The following is a 10,532-nucleotide window of genomic DNA, read 5'->3' on the forward strand; positions in this document are numbered from 1 at the left end:
TCCCATTAGCCACTGGAGGTAAAGCACCTCCTCTACCTACACTTGATCGTTTTAATGTGCCTGAGAGAAGGACATAGAGTGAGATATGTGTCCTGGGGTTGGTTGGGGGATTTGCTGAGCTCAGCAATGACAGTGGTTGCTATCAAAATTCTAAGGGCAACACCATGAAGTGTCTGATGGTGGCAACAGTGAGTCGCGGGGGTGGTAATCTGTAGCGGCATCCTGACAGAATGTTCCTGGCTTGCTGCTTTCTTTCATTGTACTTTGGCCCAAGCCATTTTTTCAGCTGGGGCTCTTGACTTTTTGTTGGTTGAGTTAGCAACCCATATCCTTTTAGTAAATGCCTTTGCATTAAGTTACTGATAATTTGGTTTTCATTGCTTGCACCCTAGAGCCTGGACCTTTGCAACACTGATTCATAGGATAACATTTGATTTCTATCAAGTAACAGTGAGTCAAACACAACAAACTGAAAACTACATGAAAAAATACTGCAAATTGTTATTTTTTATGTTGCTTTAAAAAAATCTATTTTGTCTCAGCATAAAAACAGAAAAGGAAGTAGAAAATTTCCACTAATAGGAAATCAACCCCTTCTCAGGGAGATGTTTACTTATAAAGTATGTTAATGAATTGTCCTGTGTCTTATGACCACAGAATTCTGCCTTTGTGCCTCTCTTTGCCCTTCCCATCTTCATCTAGTCCACTGGAGCCTTCCTGTTGGGGACCAGAAGAGAGTGATATTAGTGCTTTAAATCCTGCAGCTAAAGATGGGAGAGGGAAAAGGGTTCCTTTATTGTCTGGTCCTCAGGAGTCAGAATTCACAATGCAGAAGTAAAGATGTTTTTACATCATGAAGGTTAATCTCCTCCTAGTAGACCTCTTCTATCTTACTATGCTAAAATATTCTCTGTCATTCTCTGAAAGTCATATATTAGGAAAGTCCCTTTTTGCCATTCAAGTTTTTAAGAGTCTTAAGACTCCCCATGATGGTGAGTATAGAAAACCTACCTCTAGGAAGAAGCACAAAAAATTTAACTCTCCTGTCCTTCTGTTGGTTAGAATCACAAGGGAAGTAATGGTTTTTTTGTTAGATTGACAAAATACAGTGAATCCCATCATGTCAGATGTGTTAAATACCTGGAATCTAGTTCTTAAATGTGTATCAGAATATTTTATTTTCTACTTTGATTTTGGTGAAAATTTCCTTTCAGAATCTGACATATTAAAGGCAATTAGCAACTCAGTTTCAGACAAACAACAAACCAAACACCTTTTAAAGGGATGGTGAAGGGCAAAGCATCTTCTGGCTGTTCTCAGCTTTCTTGCAGTGCCATGTATCTGGGTGGGCTTACTTGTTCTGAAGAAGATGAGACAGATAAAATAGGGAATTCCTTTAATCCATTTAATCTTTTGTGTTTCTAGAATGGGAAGTGGTATGAAGAGAGATCTGTTTTGTTAAAAATCCAAGTCACATGACAGCTCAATGATGGCAAAATAAGAAATAGCTGATATCCTGTTTTTAAATATGCAAGTTTGTGCAACAGTTAGCTAGAGCAAATGCAGAAAGGTTGAGAAGGCAAGATAACGACTTTTAGTTGCTGGAAGGCATCCATGTTCAACAGTCTGTCAGGAAGAGACAGGTGGGGCTGGCTCACCACCTGGGGTGAAGGCTGGTACATGACTTTTATTAAAATTACTGCACAGGAGTGGAGAAAATAAACACTCAGTGGGTGTAGTGGAACTGCCAGGCCATATGTTTGGCTGGATCTGAGAAGCTCCTCCAAAATAAACCTACCTAAGGCAGGCACCATATATATATATATTTAATCTTGTGTGCTAGGAAAATACATACCAGGATTTGGTATGTATTTTTATGTGACACTGTGTGTTCATTGCCAATGTCTGGGATTTATAATTCAACTACATAGTCACTCGAGGTATGGTACAGCAGGGAGAATGTAAACTAAATCTTAGAATATCATCAGGAGGATGGAGAGGATGTTCATTTCATGTCCTTGTGTATGTACCATTGTGTTCATCAAAGACTCATAAAGCTATAAGGGACAAAGAATTAAACCATCTGCTTATATGTAAATAAAGGTACTGAGAGGTGATGTGACTTGTTTAGTTCCCACAGCCAGTAGTGGCAAAACTAAATCAGACCCACTCTTAGGGCTCTCAATTCTTTGATCTTTTTACTGGACAAGGGAACTTTCCACTCATTACTTTTGTATGACTGCCATAACAAATGTCCACAAATTTGGTGACTTGGAACAACACAGTTAGCATCTTACTCTTCTGGAAGAAGTCCAGAACCTGTCTCACTGGGCTATAAAGTCAAGGTGTTAGCAGGTCTGGGTCCTTAATGGAGATTCTGAGGGAGAATCTATTTCTGTACCTCTTCCAACTTCTCGAGGATGCCTGCATCCTTGATTCAGGATCTCCTCAGATCACTCCAAGTTCTTGCTTTCATTTCCAATCTTCCCTTACTGACTCTGACCCCCCTGCCCTTCTCTTATGTGGACTTTTGCCACTACACTGGCCACAGTCAGATAATCCAGGCTAACTTCCCATCTCCTGGTGCTTAATCAATCTTCATGTACTTCACCATGTAAGGTACTATATTCTCTGGTTTCTGGGGTTAGGTTGGAATCTCTCTGGGAGGTTTGCCTACTACTCCATACTGCCTTTAATTGTCTCCTTTCCAGTCTTGTGAGTCTGAGCATTATAAAAGCAGAAGAGATCCTCAGGTCAAAATCATGCAGTAAAATTCATGGACCATTGGGGTAGATTTCTTCATCTGAAACATGTTTACCATTCCCAGTTTTCCTGAGCCCCAGATGAACAGTATTATACCTATTTTTTTGTTGATTAATTTTTTATTAAAATCTTCTTACATCATTGTAGTCCTCATAGTTCTTCTGACACCTGTCACCCATGAACTATCTGCATATTCCCTTGTGTTCTTTCCTCCCATTGTGTCCTCCCTGCCCCTCATTTGTTTTGTGCTACAGTTCCATGAATAATGCCCCTATTCATAAGACATAACTTTTACAGAATTCAGCATTTACAAGACTATTCATAGTCCTTACTTTCCTTTTTTTTTTTTTTTTTGTGGTTGTTGCTAAGATTCAGAGCAGGTGGCTTCATTTGTTTCTTCAATCATTTTCCCTCTTTTATCTCTGTGGCAAAAGATCAAATAATTTTGCCTTAATATCTATTTGACTCATGTTCTGGCCTGTGCCTGTTGGCAGAATATGTGGTAAAAACAATTTACTCGTAAACCTGAACATAGTTTATAAATGGTTGAATCAGAACAGGGAGGTAACTATTACCAAAGGCAATAGAGTGGAGAAGTTTTGGTAGAGAAAAAAACCTTCTTATCAAGGGAAGGTTGTCACCTTAGACCACCTTGGTTGTCACCTTAGTGCTAGTTCCACTTAAATTTGTTACTACTAATTTCCTTCTTAGGGAATGATTGGAAAGGGAATGGCAATATTTATAATTTATATGAACTGGACCAATCTCCAAGTATTCTGAAGACTTGACATTATATTTTATTAAAAACAAAAATAGTAGGTACTCAATAAATCTTTAAAGAGTATTGAAAGGATGAATTCTATGACTGGTTGATTGACCCTGCCAGAAAAATAATGAAGAATATTTTCATTCAGGCTTGTTTTCTTTCTCTACATTCATTGATGGTCTAGGAGTCATTTAACTTTAAGTGCTGGGCTAAACGAACATAGCCTGTGGTCAGAAACATGCCCAATTTGATTTGCTTGAGACAAAATTGAAGGACAGTGTTTTGCTGGGCCTTCAATAACATTTGTAAATAGTAGCAAAGAAGTTCCTTCTGTCAATCCATTGTCTCAGTGCCCGACTCCTTCCCTCCAGACTTTTTACATGGGAGGAGCCATTGCCAATTTTAAAGGGTATTGTGGAATCCCAGGAAATCAGCAAGTCAGAGCCAACAAAAGTTTTTGTATTCATCATGTCTCAGACCTTTATGAATATGTTATTTCATTAAATTTTCTCCACAATTTTGTGAGGTAGATATTGCTCCCATTTAACAGATTAAGAAACTCTGAAAAAGATTATATTTATGTGCTATAAGATCTTGACAAGAACCTTGTTCTTATTTCTGTCTCCTTATTTATTTATTTATTTTTTTAAGATTTATTTATGCATACAGAATTGGGGTACAGGCCAGAGGTGCCAGAGCAGTGAGAGGATTCACCAGAGACAGAGTGGGAGAAGAACAGGCCGACTGACAAAGTATAACACTGAAGGCAGGTGAATTATTCTGCGCCATGTGGATCACCTCCAGGGCGGGGATCAAACTCATGCTGAAGTGGCTTTCGCTTCTTGGTGCTGTGCTTTAACCTCCTGTGCCACCAGGGAGGGCCCAACTTTTAGATGAGGTTAATTATTAACAAACCCACCTGAGCATTAGCAGAGGCAATATGACTTGGAGGTAGGAGTAGCAGGCAGCTGTTCTAGGTTCTGGCCTTGCATTGCCACCCACTAGTTTTGTACTTTGCTATCTAAAGCATCTGCTTGCTTTTTCCATCGGGTTATGATGGTTCTGAGAAGGCTGTGAACATAACAGAATGGCTCAGTCCCTGAGGTAACATGTGCTTGGAAGATGTCCTTCCTTAATAAAATACTTCAAAAGTGGAGGTAGGCAAGATAACTGGTTTATCTGGGCTGATTGTTCTTTCACTTCTCCTTATTGTGTTCTCAGGCTTATTTCATTCCCAATGTTTCTTATGCATTGTGTCAACTGAAGATAGTAAATACTGACCTCACGGTGGGATCTCACTTAACTTTTATTCTCTCCTGTACATGAACAAAGATTATGTACATCCACCTTGCTTTTGGTATTAAAAACACAGCAGGGTATTATGAATTTACCAGATTCTTCTGAAAGACCACAAGATGGGGATGTTACTCCACAAACATATCTTTTCATTCATATGACAAATAATAATTGAGTGCCTACTATGTGCCTGACATTGTTCCAGGCATGGGATTGAAGTGAAGAATAAAGTAGATCTCGCTAAGTGGCATTTTTAATCTGTGGAGAAGATAGATTTAAATGAGATTTAGTAGTCTCCTTAATGTTGTGCTTACCAAAATCCAGGGGATTGTAGGCGTGCATGTTAGGAACCCTAAATGCAATTTGGGAAGAATGTAGATGGTGCTCTTAAAATGTTCCTAGAGAAACGATATCTATGCTGACTTCTGTAGAATAACTAAGCATTTCCTAGGAGCAGAGTTCTAATGTAGGCAGAAGAATGGCATGTCGAAGGGCCTAGCAGGGAAGATGAACTTGATTCATTGAATCAACTGAAAAATACTAAATCAGAGTTAGAGTGGAGAATAGTGTGATCAGGGGCTGGACCAGAAATGATTTGAAGGCCACCCACAGTTTTTATGGGCATGAGAAGGTGGTTTCCTTTACACTGGTTTGTTCACCTGGAAACTTTTTCTTATACTTTACAAACTCTCACAGTCCTGACCCATTCTCAATTTCCATAATCAATGGATCTACCAAGACTAGGTTTAGTGCTTCACCTCTGATCATCATTGCACACTATAAGTTCTCCATCAAACACTCCTCAGTGGTTGTTATTATTCACAGTAGGGGTTGAATTTAGCAGACTAAGATTTGAGACATTTCTCCCGTTTTCCAGTAAGTTCTTGGCCTCACATCCTAGGCTTCGAAAAGGAGGCTAATGATAGCAGTCACCTAATAGGGTTGCATGTGGTTAGTCTATTGCCTGCCTCATAATCTGTGTTGAATGAAATTTAGTTATTGGTGGAAACTATCCCCATATTAGCTCTTGATGTCCATTATCCTAGATTGTAATTTTTTTAATTGCTTTTCTATTTCTCTATTATTTCCTAAGATGTTTAAGGATTGGGATGATACCTTATTTCACTGTTACAGCTCCAGCTCCCACCATCAGTCCTGGAACAAATAAAGTACTCATTCAATAGTTATCCATGTGAATGAGGATATTCACTATATTACTTAAAATGAGTTGATGTCCCAAATAAAATCTTTAATTCCGAGGTAATACAATTGAAATTATGCGTAGTGAAACTCCTTAAATACAACCAGAAAACGGGATTTCCTTGAGGACAGAAAAAATACCTGATTCCAGGTTTTAAAATATTTATTTTCCAGGAGTTTTATTTACAGTCTTTACTTACTGGCTACAATTTCCATATCCACTTCAGTGATTGCTCTCTACTGTCTTCTGATGGCTATCAATACTCTTTTTCTTTTCCTTATTTTTTGGTCCTGCCTACTTTTATGGATTCCATATTACATTTTAACCTTTGCCTTTAAAACTTGAAAGAAAATAAGTAAGTAACATAGGCTTTTCATGGAGCTATAGAAGGGGGGATAAGTTTATGGAAAGTTTATAGTAGTTTCTTAGCAATCACTAAATTATAAATTTTTGCTAGAAAAGATGAGAATTGTAGCTTGTTTTAATATAGTTTCTAACACATTTCCTCTCACCTCAGATGCATTAGATCTGCCTTCCTATTTTGATACTAACACTCAATGTTTTATTGGTCTTTTTGTTTTTAGAAGCACATTGAATTTTTTAAAAATGAAAAATAGAAGTCACATATGATAACATATAATCTCAGTAATTTGACACAATAGAACGATTACTTTCTTACTATTACAAGTAGAATTGTGTATTCTTTTCTAATGTTCTTAATAATTACATCATTTACTTGTTCTTTATATGAAACAAAATAGATTAGCTAACTTTAAATTCAGTGTTGAGAAATTTGGTGTCATTTTTAGTCATACCACATTAACAACTCTGTTGTTTGAGTAGTTCAAGGCCTTTTCTCCTCCTATGCTCAATTTTCCATCCCTTCCTGAAAAATCCAGGCCAATTATGAAACCTCACTGTCTTAGAAAAATATAACTTTTGAGAGCTAAAGTACCATGAAGGCCTGTAAAAACCGCTTCTCTACAACTACCAAAAAATAAACAATTGAAATTAAAAAGTAAGAGTTACATCAATTATATTCACTTTTATGGATCAGTTGTATTAGGTTCCTTATTACTACTATAATATGTTGCCCCAAACACACATTTATTATCTTATAGTTTTAGAAATTAAAAGTCTAAAAGGATTTCTACAGATTAAAATCAAGGTATTGGCAAGGATGTATTCCTTTTGGGAAGATTATTTTCTTACCTTTTTCAGCTTCTAGAAGCTTTCTTAGCTTTTGGCCCCTTTCATCTTCAGGATCTTTCTTCCATGGCACTGATTCTTTGCTCCCTTCCATCTTTAGAGACATTTATGATTACATTGGGCCTACTGGATAATCCAAAATAATCTTCCTCTCTCAGGACCAACTAGTTAGAAAACTTAAATTCCATCTGCTATTTCCATGTAATATAACATTCACAGGTTCTAGGGACTATGTCTTAAAAAAATTTTTTTTTGGTCAGTGTTATTTTCTCTACTGTGTTCCTAAGCTATATTAAATGTATCACATGGTATATTAATAACAATCATAAAATTTAATGTTTTTTATAAAAAAAAATATTTGAATTCCATAAAGCTATTCTGAAAATAACAGTGCTGCCATTCTCATTTTGGATCTCAGGAGTCTACTCTAAATAATTCTGTACATCAGATCTTCCCATGTTCTCTGTATGCACTATATGGTACCATTAGAGAGGTGTTATAATTAACTTCCTGAAACATGACTAGAGTAACTGACGGATGGAGTTTTAAGTTAATGATATCAAATTTTATTTATTCATTCATTTACAAAACTACACACACACACATAAACATTTAAAATTAGGGACAAATTTGAAGATTTGTATCACTGTCAGATCATGGTTATGATACTGTCCTGTAGTTATAGAAAGATGTTCCATGAGGAAATAGGTAGAAAAACCTGGATCTCTCTGAAGTTTTCTTACCTTCATAGGAAGCTACACTTATTTCAAAAATAAAAAGTTTAATTAATAGAGCATCATCAACCATGTCTCTGTTTCTGGGGTTGCCACTTGAACATAGACTGTGTAACTGAATTTCAGAGTGTATATGACAAATAGGTCAACAGCCTATTCTGACATAATTTTTAAAAGAGTTGTTTCACAACAATTTTCACAATCAAAATATTCTGAAAATCTTGTAATTCAGAAATAGGACATTCCATTACTTCTTCTGGTTTACTTTTTTTTTTAAATACAAGATGACATCTTAGGGACATGCTGTCATTGACCTCTCCTATTTTTTTAGAAGCATGCTTGAGAAACTGACTGAAGTATGATAACTTTGAGAAAATTAAATTTTTACTAGTCTAGTGCTAATTCTACATGTTGGAAAATGAGGTCAACTAAACACTGAGCCATGGTTCTGATATATAGCTCAAGATACTGGGAGCTGTTTAAAAAGTAGCCTGATTTAGAAGAGTTGTCTTTGAAAGCTCCAGAATGAAATGACCCAGTTGCTCTGGTTATTACTATATCTTTAAAAGCACCATCTTTTGAATGTCTATAACTGTCAGAAATATGCTGGAGATAAACTCTGTAAGGGTACTATGCCTGTCTTCTTCCTGTAATCTATACGCTGAACCTAATTATAACTAGATCCTTGCTCACCATGGTGACAATGGCTTGCTGCTATCAAATATTGAATTTATTGATCTTAAATATAGAATATACATCTTAGAAATACTTCAAATGGCCCATATATTCTCTTCTCCCAGGGAAGAAGTTTATCTTTGCTCCCTGTGGTTTTCTAAAGCTTATTTTATTTTTGGCAAGATATGTTCTTTTGCTTTGCTAACAATCTTACTACTTCCCATTGATGGCTATAAACCGGAAGACAGAAGGAGAAAAAGGTACCCAAGGAATGTAGAGTTCCTGGCTTTAAATAACTTTTCTTATGCTCTGTTACCTTCATACTGAGGCTATTTCCTTAACTCTTCTACATTTATTATGTATTTTCTTTTTATTACTTTTCATCTTACATTGTTGTAATTCCCATAGTTTTCCTGCTACCATATCACCTGTGAATTATCACCACATTCTCTTGTGTTCTACCTGCAACTAGGTGGGCCCCAGGTAAGAGGAAGCTCCAGGTTCCCTGCTGAGTAGGGGAGAGGAAAAGCTAAGAGGAGATAAGGATATGGAGGGAAGAAGGGAGAAGAGCAAGAAGAGGACCTGGAGAAGGCACATGAAGCAGAGGAGGGAGGGATGTGTGAAAAAAACTACTAGATTAATTTGCTTTTTGGTCTTAGACTGATTGAAGATGTGGGTGGGAGATGCATGGAGAGGTTGACAATAGCAGCTTTTATCTTGAGTTTGATTTTCTTCTGTCCCAGTGTGTTGTGCCCTAAGTCCCCTTTTCTATGGGTCCCCACCAGGAGGTACTTAGACTCCTGGCAAGCTTCCTGGCCTCAGTGGCCCTGCTGTGGGCCAGCACTGTTTGACTGGGCATTTACCCACAAGGGGATGGGTAACTTTGGGTGCTTGATTTGGATACTATTCTTTGTTTTTTTCTTTGTTGCACACTAATTGTATTAAAGTTATTTTCAGTTAAAAAATCTCATGCACTAGAGTGTGTTTGTCTTGATGGGGTGAATGTCAGAAACTACTTAGAGCAGGGAGTTTTGGGGTTCTGGGTTGCCCTTCACCCTACCCTGTAACATTTCTCTGTTTTGGCTCCCCTCCCTCTTTTTCTCTTGCCTTATGCTCAGTTCTATTGTCAGCTTGCAAGTGTTAACTTTTCTTGACCTTTTGTTTGGTTACTCTATATTCCACATGTGAGATCATCTGATACTTTTTTTTTTTCCTTCTGATTTATTTTGACTAGCAAAGCCTTTTCCAGCTCCATACCTGTTGTAGTAGATGACATGTGAATACTTCTACCTTCGAATGAGAGCCAATTCATTCCTCTCGGGTTGTGTTGGGAAGATGGCAGACACCTGGAACAAAGAGTGCATACTGAACAGAGAACAAGGAAGAATTCCTATGAAATTGATCAGTCTAACTTGGATTATCATGCTATATTATAATACTGTACTGTAAAAGTATAAATACTTTAACACCATAAGGGAAAAAGTTGATACACAAATCAGAAAACCAGAGACTGGTTCTGAGCTTCATTAATAAATTATTTACTAGCTGTGTTGTATGACCTCTCTTTGTTCCAAGATTGTCTTCTACAGATAAAAGTTAGCAACAATAAGGATTTTGGTAGTATAAGACAAGAGTGTTTAACGAAGCATACTGCTCAAGAGAAAAATTTATTGGAGTTAATTAAAACCAAAATAAAGTTCTAGAAGACATTGACAAGGAAAATCTTAATAGTTGTCAAAATGTCTTGATCTGGAAACCAAAAGCCTAATCTATTTACCTTAGAACAGGTTGGAGGCATCACTTGTTGCCACCCAAGAGCTTTCTTCCTTCCTCTTTCCAGTAAGGAGTGATTCATGTAGTGTTGGTTAAAAATAATACTTCTGGCCCT

The sequence above is a fragment of the Condylura cristata genome, unplaced genomic scaffold, assembly GCF_000260355.1.
Source record: "Condylura cristata isolate star-nosed mole 26May11 unplaced genomic scaffold, ConCri1.0 scaffold00010, whole genome shotgun sequence".
Taxonomy (NCBI): Eukaryota; Metazoa; Chordata; class Mammalia; order Eulipotyphla; family Talpidae; genus Condylura; species Condylura cristata.